Genomic DNA, 13,197 nt, shown 5'->3' with positions numbered 1-13,197 from the left:
CATATTAAAAACCAAAAAAAAACCTCCCAGCCTGTTGCTGCGCGGCTGCCTGAGCCCTGGTGCTGGCTGTCGCTGGGTCGGGGGTGCAGAGCTCCTGTCCCCGCTGGCTCCCGCAGCCCGGATGGCCGCAGGGATGCACGGTGAAATGGTCATGGGGAAGCTGTGCCGCATCCACCGCAGCCCTGCCCACCCCGTGCTCTGGTTTTGGACAAGCCACAGCCTCTGTGTTGGATGGATTCAGGTCAGCAACACAGAATACGAGGAGATGATCTGAATAAACCCTGTGTCTTCTGTCCGAGGAAGCGATGCTCATCCCCGGGGTCTGGTCACAAACTGTAGCAACAAGGATTCCTGTTTACAGGGAAAATTAGCAGCGGTGGCATGTGGGTTTCTCCTGCTCCAAGCAAAAAGGAAAAAACAAACCCAAACTACCCGTATCCGTGAAGACGGACCAGAGTTTCCACCCCAGCACGTGGTGGTGGGTTCTTCATGACAACGAGATGCCGAAGGTCAGTCTCCAAAGTCTGTGTGTTGAAGGTACTGAGTGGCCAACAGCCGTCACCGAAACCGCTGTGCGCTGGTGCAGAGCTCTGCCCGCGCGGCCGGGCTCCCGGGGGACTCGCTCCTGCACCTTGTCCCCCCCAGCTGCTGCTGAGCCCCTGATTCCTCCTGCTCACAAAGGAAAACCTCCCCAGGGGTGGCACAGGGGGGGAGAGCAGCAGGTGGGTGCTGCTCACAGGGAGCACAAAAGCCTTACCCAGAGCACGCTGTGCTGCGTCACTTAAAACACAATAAAGAAACCCCCAATCCCAGCAAACACTGTGGCTTCTCCATTAAGGGGGAGAAAGAGGGGAAAAAAACCAACTCTACATGAAACCTGAGTTGCACATCAAACCCTGGAAAAGGAATTTGAATGTGGTCAATTTATATTCATTACTTACGTCTTCATGTAAGCGAAAGGTGTATCGAAGTGGAATTTTGCAATCCTGGCCCATCCTCGGGTGGACAGAGCTGGGTGCTCGGTTCAGTTTTGATCTCCTCTGTCCAAACAGATGCGTGGCTGGATCTGGAGGTTGGTAAGGAAGCTTGTAAATCCTCACTTCCAGCCTTTCTCTGGGTGCCAACAACCGCGCGTCCCCCCCGTGCGCTGTCTGGTGGGGTGCTGCTGCCCGGCTCCTGCCACACTGGTGTTTGTGGCAGAGCAGCATCGGGGACAGGGGCGCAAACCCTGCTGCGGGTCACCACCGCTGCCAGATCTCTGCTCCCTCCCCTCGCCCCGGCCCAGCTCATGGGGGTGAGCACGGGACTCGCCTGTGAAACCTCCTTCCGGATTATTTTTTTTTGCCAACATTTTTACTGGCAAATACAGATTTCCAATAGAAGCCCTTGTGTCCTGAGAGTACCAGGATAAAAACGCCTCCTCTTTGCTGCCCTACAGCAGGGAGCCGGCTCGCTCGTCACTCCTCAACCTGCAGAGGAGGTTTGTAATCGTTTTAGTGGAGAAAACGTTTGGAGGATTTGGGGCTGTAATGAAGGACTCCGTTTCCATAGCGTGTGTCAGGCATCGTTAGCACGGATGCTCCTGTGACTTTCACCAAACGAATCGTTCTGGAGCACGAGCCGCGCGGCCAGGAAAGGGCAGCTGCAGTCAGCAAGGGAAGCTTCCACGTGAATCCGGAGAGTCTCCTTTCTTCTGAGCACTTGAAAGACCAAACCTAAATCTACTTGACAGCTTCTTCTGTAGGGGCACATACGGCACAGAAACATTTGATCTCTCAGTCAGCTAAAGAACAAACTTGAAAACAAAGTAAACTGGTGATTGTAAGATACTCTTAGGAGACAAAAGCATTTACACGTGTGCCATGCCCGACTTCGGGAGAGCCGTTCTCTGCACCGGGGTCCTGTGCCTGCGAGCCCGGCGCTTCGCTGGGCAGGGTCGGGGCTCGGAGGTTTTCCTTGCCGTTGGTCGCAAAGCGCTAAACCAGAAAGCTGGGATTAGTGGGGAGGGGGGGGAAACAATTTGGCCGCTCTAATTTGCCTTTTAAGCGTTGCGTGAACAAGTGACCCCATAGTTTATGGTTGGCCTCTTTCTAAAGCAGGTCAGTCCTGAGTTCCTCCTAATGGAATCGCGGGCGCTTTTCAGTCAGACTCTGTGTATTAAAAACTGCTCTCTTGCCCAGAACGGTGCTGAGGGCTCGGTGGCAGCACGCAGCTCTGCTCTCCTGGGGCTGTCGGCTTTTGTCAGCGTCTTCAGAACGAGATGCAAAGCTTCCTGCGCTCTCGTCGCTTTCTCTCAGCCACAGTTCCTCCAACTGTTCCTACAAGTGCTGCAAAGTGGGGCCCAAACTGTTCCCTCCTGTCAATACCCTTCCCTGGGGCAAATAATCTGTGCCTTGCCCGTTCAGCTCGTGGGATTTGGAGCCTTGCACGGGAGAGGGAGACGGCTACAGGCAAGAGATTGCTCTTGGGGACGCCCGGGAGGATTTGTCCGCTGAGTCGCTGAGCGGGATGTAGCTCTCGGCGGCTGCCTGGGTGCCAGCAAGTCTCTGATTACACAGCAAATGAGGGAAAAGTGGCTGGTGGTTAAGGATAACTGGTACGGCTCTGAATAGGGGAGACTTCCGCTCTACGCACCGAGGTTCAGTTCGTCATAATTTTCTCAGGAAATTCACTTTTACCCCTGGGGCTGTATTATAGCGGATTCCTTCCAAGGCAGTGACTGTGCGCAACACCAGAGAAACAGGGTCAGCCCGTACGGCGCTTCATGGGCCGCGTTTGCCAAAGACGTGGCGATGGAGGTGTTTGCAGGGACTCAGCCCCTCTGCGCAGATGGGTATTTGCATGAAAAATTACTCCTGCTCTTTCTTTGCTTCTCTTCAGGCTAAAGCTATAGACTCCTGTCCCGGAGGAACCCGATTAGATCCAGATGTCTCGCGAGTCGTATGCGTTTTAATTTTTACCCCGAGTTTACGTAATGCGATATCTGATTTCTGCACGCAGTTTCCACTGCACAAAAATGAAAACACATCACAAGAGCTCACCGACAAGAGCAAGCGCAGCCGCGCACGGAGCGGAAATCAGCCCAGCCACCGAACTGCTGCTCGGCGATTTCTCCTCCCAGTTTGGTGGGTCTCGCAGACGTGCCGTTGCCAGAAGGCAAGTTGGCGGCCAGCAGTGGCCAGGGTGCACGGGGCGGTGGTTTTGCTCACTGGTGTCAGCGAGCACAGGCGCCAGAGGCTGAACCCTTGTGCGAGTGGCAGAAAAGCTCCGAACTCCTGTTCTTCTGTAGGATCTGCTGCTTCCACCCCTGGAAGATGGCCTGCTTCTCTCTAGATGGCAGCATTGGTAAAGAGTCTCGGGCCAGTCTCCGATGGACCCAGGGTCTTGCTACACCTCACTGCGGCGTGATTTCATCTATCATCCGGGCGTTCATTCGCAATTAAAAATTAGTGCATCTTTGAAGTCCTTAGTGTGCGCACAGGCGGCCAAGCTGTGCCCCAGGCGTTGTCCCCCGAGTGTATTGGCACAAAGCTGAAACCCAGCCTGGGAACCGAAGGTCACTTGGAGACTGGCTAAAACAACTCAGGAAAACGCTGCACCATGCTGGCTTTTGTGGGGTATTTCCATGTGATAAATCCAAAGTCCAATCCCCACGTTTTCAGCATGCAGAGCTTTGGGCAAAATTGCCAGTTACCATTGAAAAAAAAATGTGTTCCTTCGGAGCGTGTGTTATTCAGCATGTTTCCATCGCAGCGCTGACAGCTACGCCCAGGCTGGGGCGAGGAAAGTGGCTGCAAATGAAATAAGCCAATTATCAAATCAAATAAACCAATTATTTTTTTTTCCCCTCAACGGTTTCACACGCTGTCCAGGCATGCGGGACCGCCAGCACGTCCCCCTGTCTCTGGGCACTTTCTCCACCATCGGAAGAGCTGCCTCTCAGCCCTTCCCTTAGTATTCCCTCGCACCCCTCAGGAAGATCCCAGTAGCCATGAGCTGGGACCACGAGGACCAGGCTGGGGCGAAGGAGAGCAGGCGAAGGAGCAGTGTCGGGGAAACATGGCAAGAAGGAGATGGGATCAGGAGGTGGCACTGAGGGGGATGCGGGGGCAGTGGGGTGCTTAGATATGGAGACTGGAAGGTATAAAAGCTTCAAACCAGCGACAGATTTGGTTTTACTGCCTTTGTTGACACAGGTCGTGATGACGAGCCAGAATGAACAGAGGTAACGGCCCCATTCCCCATTACGGGAAATGGCTTTCTGTGCCAGCGCAGGACCTGCTGGTCCCAGCATCCCACCTGCACTTCAGTTCTGTAAACTCCCATTTTCCTCTGTGGCTAACCACTCAGATATACCCGCACAGAGCCTGATTACAGGGAGCAAACTGAGTTTTAATTAGGATAAGGAATCTTAGTAAGGGGCAACAGCCCAGGTCCGAAATTCATCGTCACGTTCCAGGCTTGTGTAACAGAGTGTGAGAGGACCCAAAGCCGTAGCCATGAGGATGGATTCATACGGCATCTGACATGAGGATGGATTCATACGGCATGTGAAGTTGTTATTAAAACATCCATCCTCCCATTTCTGATGGCACAGGTTGTAATTTGCGTCATCTCGGTAAATGATGCCAGCGGAACGGCCCTCTGCGCACAGGAGCTGGGCACGGGTGATGTCTCCCGGCTCCAGGACAAAGCAGCAACGCCGTGCACCTCACCAGCGAAACTGCAGCAAAATCCTGCCTGTGGCGCGTTTTATCTGCCATAATTTCAACCTTTCTGTCCATGCCTAGAAGTAGCCGGGATGAGATAAACATTAGAGGAGTTTGGCTGTATTTAACGGCTGTGTTTAGTATCATGACATTGCTTAGAAAGGCTTTGCACCGACTTCAACTCGATTCATCTCCCTCACCTCCTTATAAAAGCCATTCTGGAAGGAGAATTAAAAACCTCTCGCGCTCTGCTCCCTCGAGGGGGCTGTTGGGGTGACTTTTAGACGTGCAGCGGCTCCCAGCGTGGTGTACGGTTCCCTCGGGGTCATTCCTCCACTCTCTCAGGTCCCGCTGAACCTCCTCACATCCACGGCAGGAAAAAAGGTAAAAAAAAAAAAAAAAAAAGGTAAGTTGATGATGGACTAAATGGGCAAAGAAAGTCCTGTGTCACAGGAGTGAGTTTGCAAAGCTTTGAATCATTTGATTCCGTGTTTATCCACCGCTCCTGGGAGATGGGGGGAGCTGGGGGGAAGCGGAGGAGTTTAGGAAGTTCGCAAGCAGAGTGCTTGTGTTGTTTCTGGCACAAAATTACCAGTCATGTGTGTCCCTTCACAATGCCGTTAACCTCCCGTGGTGAGGCCGGGAGACCGTCAGAAATGACGAGCTGCAGCCCATCCATGAAGGATGACTTCAGCAGTTGTTCCCGACAGCAGCAAGGCTTGGACTGCCGGGAGGGGCCATGAGCAAGGTGGGGTAGGATCCAGTTATCCAGAATAAATCTGATAAATGTGGGTTAAAAAGCTGGAGACAGCCGCTAGTGAAATGGGAAACAGCTTTATCTCCCGTCGGTGCTGAGAGCTGCGGGACAGCTCACTCGGAGGAATCACAGACTCATCGAGGTTGGAAGGGACCTTTAAGATCACCAAGTCCAACCATCAGCCCAGCACTGCCCAAACCCCCACCACCCCGTGTCCCTCGGCACCGCGTCTGCCCGGCTTTTAAACCCCTCCAGGGATGGCGACTCCACCACTGCCCTGGGCAGCCTGGGCCAAGGCTTGACAACCCTTTCCGTGAAAATTTCTCCTAATATCCATCCTAAACCTCCCCTGGCGCAACTTGAGGCCGTTTCCTCTTGTCCTGTCACTTGTTACTTGGGAGAAGAGACCGACCCCCCCTGCCCCGGCTACACCCTTCTTTCAGGGAGTTGTGGAGAGCAACAGAGTTGTAGAGAGTAACGGACCGGGACACTACGGCAACCCCTTAGCGTACCTGGCTCCCGTGACTCCTGTCACTTGAAAACGATAACAATATGCCATCACTCCTGACAATGTATGGACCAAAGAGGGGGCTGAGACCAGAACTCCAAGATCTAACAAGTTCTGGGCTTGCGCAACGGATAGAAGGTGCCAGAATATCCCATTGTCCGAGTTGGGCCGGAGAGGAAAAAGTACCTGACGCAAGTCAATTATCTTGGGCCCTGTGAGTAGCGATTCCAGCGAGACCCTTCGAGCTCTCCTGGATGGCAGCGGGCTGTGACAGACACCTCCCCTGAGTCCGGACACCGCTCAGGCTGACGCCTCGAGGATCAAAAGGCCAGGGCGAGTTGACTGGTCAATTATTGTATCAAATCATCTTGGAAATCCTTCAATTGGTTAATAATGAAGTGCTGTTAAAATTCAACCCCTTAATCTACTGCGAATCTTTAACAAATTTCCAATTGCTGCTAAATCGTAAGGGCGTCGAATATTTCCACCCGCGCCACGGGCGCCGTGCGGCGCTGGGGCTGCTCTCCTCCGTGAGCGCGCCCCGGCGGAGGCGGACGGTGATTTGTGCTGCTGCGGATACACCTTTGCTGCAGCAAATTGTTTTGATTTGAGAAAAAAGGGGAGGGATTTTGAGAAAGCTAATCTTTCCGCTTCTGTTTTGTCAGGACAAACATTCTCATTGTTGTGCTTTTTATTTTGACTGAGCAAGTCGTTTATCGTCAATTGAAGGCATTTATTTTTTTACTTTTTTGCAAAGCAAAATTGCAAGCAAAAATGCGCTACATGCACAGGGCTGTTAATTAGTATCTCGCCTGCAGTAGCAGGTGGGACAGGAGAGCTTCTGGCAACATTTCAAGCATTCACTGTTGATAACATTTACAGCAGCATTAGCCATGTAAGACATTTCGTTTTTCTGCTTTCACAAAAAAAAAAAAAAGAAAAAGAAAGAAGAGATGGAATAGATCCATGCAAATTAAACAGCAGCAAAAACTAAACTAGACATTAGTGGTTTCAAATACCAGGCTGTACTGGTAAGCTCTCTATCATAGAGGGAATCAAAGTCAATTTTTAAGCAGCTATTGTATGTTCTGCTTTGAACTGATTATTGTAAATGTCTTATAAAAAGCAGCTGAGCTGCATTTTTCAATTTTATATACAGGCCTTGAAAACCCACTAAGTAGCTGAATGCCCCCGTGCGCGTATGTTAAACTTATTGTGCGGTGGAAAGAAGGTACAGAATATACCTCAGCTCGTATATAAATAACATACTACTAATTTATTCTGCCATTACCAAGTGGGTTGATGCTAAACAGCAGAGCCGCTGGGTGTTTCACAGGAATTGTTTCTTAGATCCACGGAAGTGACACAGATTCCTCTCACGATGCAGTAATTCCTGCAAAATTATGCATAACGGTTTTGTAGCTCAGTGCTTGCGTACTGGATCTCTCTTTCATCTTAACTTTTGGAGTTACTTCTCCTATCTTTTTTCCCCTTCTTTGTTTCCAGCTTTTCCTCCTCTTCAGTCTCCGTCGGAGTTTTCCAACTTGATGTCTTCTCCGGACATAGTATTTTTATGTCATTGTGTGGGAACACAAGATCAATATTTAACATAAACACCTGCAAGCCCTCCTCTGGTCCGTGCTTTCAGCATTGCCTAAAATCCCCTTTGGGGACTCCAGCGCGGATGCCTGAGGAGCTACTGAACGACCAGGTGAGTTTGCAGAAAAGGCAGACACTGCGGTTTTTGTAACGTCCCTGGAAAGCGCCCAGGGGAGAGGAGCGAGACAGTGGCTCCTCTGGCTCACCGGGGCTGTGGTGGCTCCGTCTGGGCTGGCCGAGGCTGGCTGCGGGCCTGGGAGCATTGGCCATGCGCTGTCCTAGTAAAAGATGTTGTAATGTGTACGGCTGCGTTAAAGCAAAGACCATCTTCCGTAGCAACTGCAGTGTTTGTGGTAGCAATAGCACAGGGGACCACCTCACTCCCGCACTTTACAGCACCGCAGCGATTGTCCATTGCAAGAACGCTGAAGCAACGAAGCACTGACTGGAAAAAAAAGGACATAAACCCAATTTTCAAAGCTGGTATAAACACTTAGAAATGAATCACACTGAGAAACGAAGGGAAAGAGGCTCATCAGTCACTGCAAACCTGAGCTGGAGGGATTAGACCGTGTCAGCTCCATGGCCACAAGCAGCCCTGCTGCAGGGCCCGGGTGAGCCAGCGTGGTCCCACGGGAGCAGCTCCGCACTCCCCCAGCTCAGAACCGGGGCAGAACCCCCTGGCGTGGATGCACCCGGGCACTCCGGCACCGCTGGGCAAGTGGGAATATTTAACCCCGAGGCAGATGCAAGGATGTCTGCGCTATGGTCGTGGTCGTATTCCCCGACCTCCATCACTCCTGCCACTGCCTGGGGCAGTGGGACCCAGTACCAATGCAAACCCCAAAGATCTTCTTAAAAGTTAGTCTTGTTGTGAGACTCACCCCCCTCAAAACAACATTTAAAAGCATATGAAAAGTCCTTCAAACCCAAATTGTCTTTATTTTGCCCCCATTCTTTTTTCCCATTAATAATGAGACATTCAAATACACATTATTTGAAATCGGTGTAGAGAGACCCTGAGTGATGGCCAAACAGAAGACGCTGGGATGGATGCCAAAACCAGAGAGGATGTACCAGTGGTAGGAGAAGGAGATGACATAGGGAGGCGTAGGCTACCTTTTAAGATAATTTCCTTAGCAGTAAGAGATTTTGCTAAGGGCTATTTGATGGAATTTGTGATACAACACTCTGGAAAACATCTCTAATTTTTATGTATTTAAAGCTCTGTAGATTTTCAGTTTAATTTACTCCATAGAAAGTCATATAAATGTAAAGAATGTTTTAATCAACATCTTTTAGCATAAATGATACGCTAGAAACATTACAAAACACTAAGTATTCAGTTACACCCCATGGTCCCATCGCTTTTATTCCCCATACAATGAAATGTATGAGTACTAAAGCAGTCCGAGAGGTAAAGGTTAAATTATGGATATGTATTCAGCGTTTTAAAAGTCTAAGAAGCTGTCAAGCTCTGTAGTCCCTTTTACATGAAAGGCTTGTCAGCACGTGTTGCTGAGATCGGTGGGAGATCTGCGCTGGCAACCCAGAGGAGACAAGCAGACGTGTCACGAGCTGAAAGGATAAAGAAGAATAGAAGTGGTAGTGGTCTATAAAACCAATATAACTTGTATTTGTTCCTTTGGCATTGCGATACCACTCCAAAACAGAGGCCAACTGTTAACAGAGGCAAAGCCAACTTCATCTTTTGCAGGCTGACAAATGGTCATGTAAGTTACCAAATAACCCAAGACCTCAGGATTAAACTTCTCCAATTGTTTTCACATGATGCAACTTTAAATCTCTCTTTTGAACAGTATTAAATTTCCTTTCATTCCCATAAACTTCAGAAAAAGTTGACTGCTCTCACATTTCAGACTGTGACCCAGCTAACTTGCACTTTTCCCCTCTGCTAGTCTGGAGAACAGAATAATGAAATTCAGACAAGAGTGACCAAATGTTGCTCCGTAGAACTTTCCTTTTACAAAACAGATGAATACTCCTGGGCTCCAAAACACTGCAGGGAACAAAACTTTCAAACCTTATGGAAATAAAATGGTAAGCCTATGCAGTGACTTCATCTCCTTTATCAGATCAGAGACGTTTTCACTGGAATTGAAATGGATTTAAAAAAACCCTCTAAATAGAGCAAAGGAATTAAAAAATCCCACTGAAGCCATTATTGAAATACTGCTTTATTTAAGAAGATCCACACCCATGTGAGTGAAAGCTAAATTTCACAGAGCTAGAGAGGGGAAAAAAACCTCCGTCATCCTCATAATTTACATAATTCTTCCTGCAGATAGAGGTGTGCTTTTATAAGAGCCAGGAAAAGAAATGTTTTAGCTTTTGTGCTTGTGATTTAAAAGACAATAAGCAAATGTATTGTGTACTCCGGTTTGGACAAAGGGCTATAGAAAATGACCACAGACACGCTGTGCGGAGGTTCAGTTGCTGCAAGGTCTGGAATTTCTCCCTGGAGGTGCTGAGCACTCTCGGATCTCACAGAAACCCGACCAAGTTAGTCCACTCAGCATCTTGCCAGATGAGGCCCTATATTTATATAACGAGAAATACCCACTGTGCTGCAGATTTGCTGCTGGTGTGAGTGGAATTGCATTCACTTAAGCCCATTGCAAATTTAGCCACTAGAGTCAAAATAAAAGGAGCCAAAATATATAAATCCAGCAGACGAAGTTTATGGGGGAACTAAACCAAACATTCAACATCAAGATTTAGTGCAGCCAAATTGTTATAACCAAACGGGGTACCTTACATCATTTTGTGTCCTAGGGGCATAGTCTCCATTTTAGTGGCGTGCTAAACTCACGCTGATATCAATAAAAGTTTTACATGCAAAACGAGTGGAAAATACGAGATGTTAGATAGTACGATACAAGTCTATAAACCTGATACCTAAACTTCGCTATCGTGGCTTTGCCAAGCCCCTGCTAACTTCCATGCAAATTCCACCGATGGATCTCTAGTCCAGTTTGTCTTAATTGAAAGTCTTAAAGGTGAACTGAAATGTTGTTGGAATAAAAACCTGTTTAAGATGCCAAATCCCTAACAAAATCCCTGTGTAGACTTAGAAGTAAATAAATTGTAAAGGCAAATGTACAGGCCTTCTTATTAACCTGTCAAACCGTGAATTCTGGAATCTCTTTTTCTCCTGCAAAAATTGTGACAGTCGTCTTCTTCTAATGACTGAAGTATTTTTACTGCTTTGCATGGCTGGCAACAAAGATGATATTGTTTAGGAAGGCGGTGAAATCTCCCTTGTTCATGCTGCTGACTGCCACTGCCACTTGCCCCACTGCAAGTTGGGCTGGGGCTACCTGCAAATGGGGTGAAGACAGGGACTAAGACAGTTGAGGGTAATATCAGTTATTTTCCACGCCTTACTAACCTTCTCCTTGAATCAGATTTTTGAGGATTGGGCTAATTGATTCCTTTTAGAAAAAGCAAACAAACTCTGCAAGAGGACTAACGGCTCCTTTGAAGTTAATGAGGAGTTTCACCTGAAATTTCCCGAGATATTTTGCAAAAGTACAACCTGGTCACGCCTGAACTAAGCTGTAAATCCATTGCCTTCTTTTTTCAAGACTCACTTCTGGGGCTAATGAGAAAGTCAGAGATAAAACAATTGCAAGTCTTTCCTCCCAAAGGGTAACTACAAAGCTCAGCATCTGAAGTGTAAATAACCAGCCTGCGTGACACTTTGGAAGCGGCGCTCTCGCACGCTTCTCCCATTGCCTGTCCTGCTCGGTACCACGTCTGGTTGTTAAATTCACACTTTGAAAGTGCCTGGCACAATGGATATCAAATGTAATGAAATGCTGGGGTGCCACCACACGGTTACAAAAAGAAAATAATAATAACAACAACAAAAATAATGCATAATAAGTGTGCCAATATTTGCATATGTTATTAAGTAGTTGCTGGTGCTTGTGTCCCATTCTATCACCCTCGTTTTTCCAGAAGGGTACCATTACATGTTATGGAGGTATGTAATTCAAGGATATAAAGAACAGAGTCCTTCTGCTAGATATATAAAATTCCAGTGTAATACACATATGAAAGGGAGAGCATTGTGGTCTATTTCAAGGCTTTTCCTTTTATCTTTTCCACAGTCTCCTGCCAATTTTCAAAGTACTCCCAGATCACAGACCGTACTGGATTAGCTGAACAAGATCGTGCTGCACCTCCTGATACTCCCTCTGTCATTCCCCAAGGCTACAACCTGTCCTCTGACCCTGACGGTGCTCTCTTCCCTCCGCTTCCTACGGAGAGCCCATCCTTTGCTTTCCTCTTCAGGCAAAGAAAAAATTTCAGCCTGAGCAGGAGACAGAGTGGTTGCAAAGACCGGCACAAACGCACTACTCATAGGCCCGACCTGTTGCCTTCAAAATAAAGAGGCCCGCGGCAGGGGATGCATATCCCACCACCTACGGACAAACCTTGAGCTACTCCCTGAGGTCTGCAGTGAAAGGCACGTCAGGAAACATGCTGACAAGGACCGGCGCTGGATGTAACCCTTAACTAAAACAACGCGTCAAGCACAAGCCATTACCTCCCTGGCTCTGGTGTCTTACTCCTGCTGAAAACACAAACGCTGAAACCAGTCTTAATTGCTTAATAGTGTTCTGTCATGATCACCAGGTTTATCAATCATCTTCTCATGCAATTATGAACAAAAGGGAAAGCTTTTGCTACATGATCGTATAAAGTAAAATTTTTCACATGCACGTCGGCCAGTATCTGTATTTCTTAAACTGTCTGCAACAGAGTTTTACAAGACATATAACTTGCTGGAAAAAATCGCAAAGCACAATATATGTCTTTCTTGTACGTGTCTATTCTCCACCCAGTGGATGATTTTTTTTTTAGAGAATTCAGAAAATTTACTCATATCTCCTGTTCCTTTTAAAGAAACATGTTATTATTTGTACTGCACTTGCTCGTGAAAACTCATCTAGAAAAAGAAGGATGCACCAAGCGAGACAACGTCTTCACGTAAGTTAGACAGAATTCCTATCCTAAAGAATCGACAGTGTAAGATACATGTAAATCCCCAACCTTTAAAAAGTACCCGCAACTGGTTTTTTCCACATTATGTCAGCATTTAAAAATCAGCGGTGAAATCAGATTTACACGTCGTCTTTCCATGGATGCACAGATTCTAGGAATCCATGGGCAGTTCCAACCTCACCTCCAGGTTCCATTCGGGAAGCCTTAACACATTGGTGTAATCCTCGTTGAAATTCAAATGGGCAAAGGATGATTGATATGGCCTCAAACGGCTGAATGAAAAAAATCTGGTATGGATTAATAGGAGTAGTAGTGAAAGATGGAAAGGAAAACAAGGATTCTTTTATAATGTGACATGATACTTAAGAACACACATTGTCAGTAACTACAAATGTGTAATGTTTCTCTTCTATTTTGCTGTACTTCTGACACTATTCTCTTACAATATTTTGCTTATCACCCTCTTGTGAGGTTTATTGTACTTACAAATCATTCCCAGACAGTCAGCTTCTTTGCTATCTTTTCATTAAAAAAAAAAAAGAATAAAAAAGTTTTGTGTGTAATACATTTTCCCTGCGGGAACTAATTCC

This window comes from Chroicocephalus ridibundus, chromosome 8, assembly GCF_963924245.1.
Source record: "Chroicocephalus ridibundus chromosome 8, bChrRid1.1, whole genome shotgun sequence".
Lineage (NCBI taxonomy): Eukaryota > Metazoa > Chordata > Aves > Charadriiformes > Laridae > Chroicocephalus > Chroicocephalus ridibundus.
The sequence above is the reverse complement of the archived record's forward strand: the minus strand, read 5'-3'. Positions refer to the sequence as shown.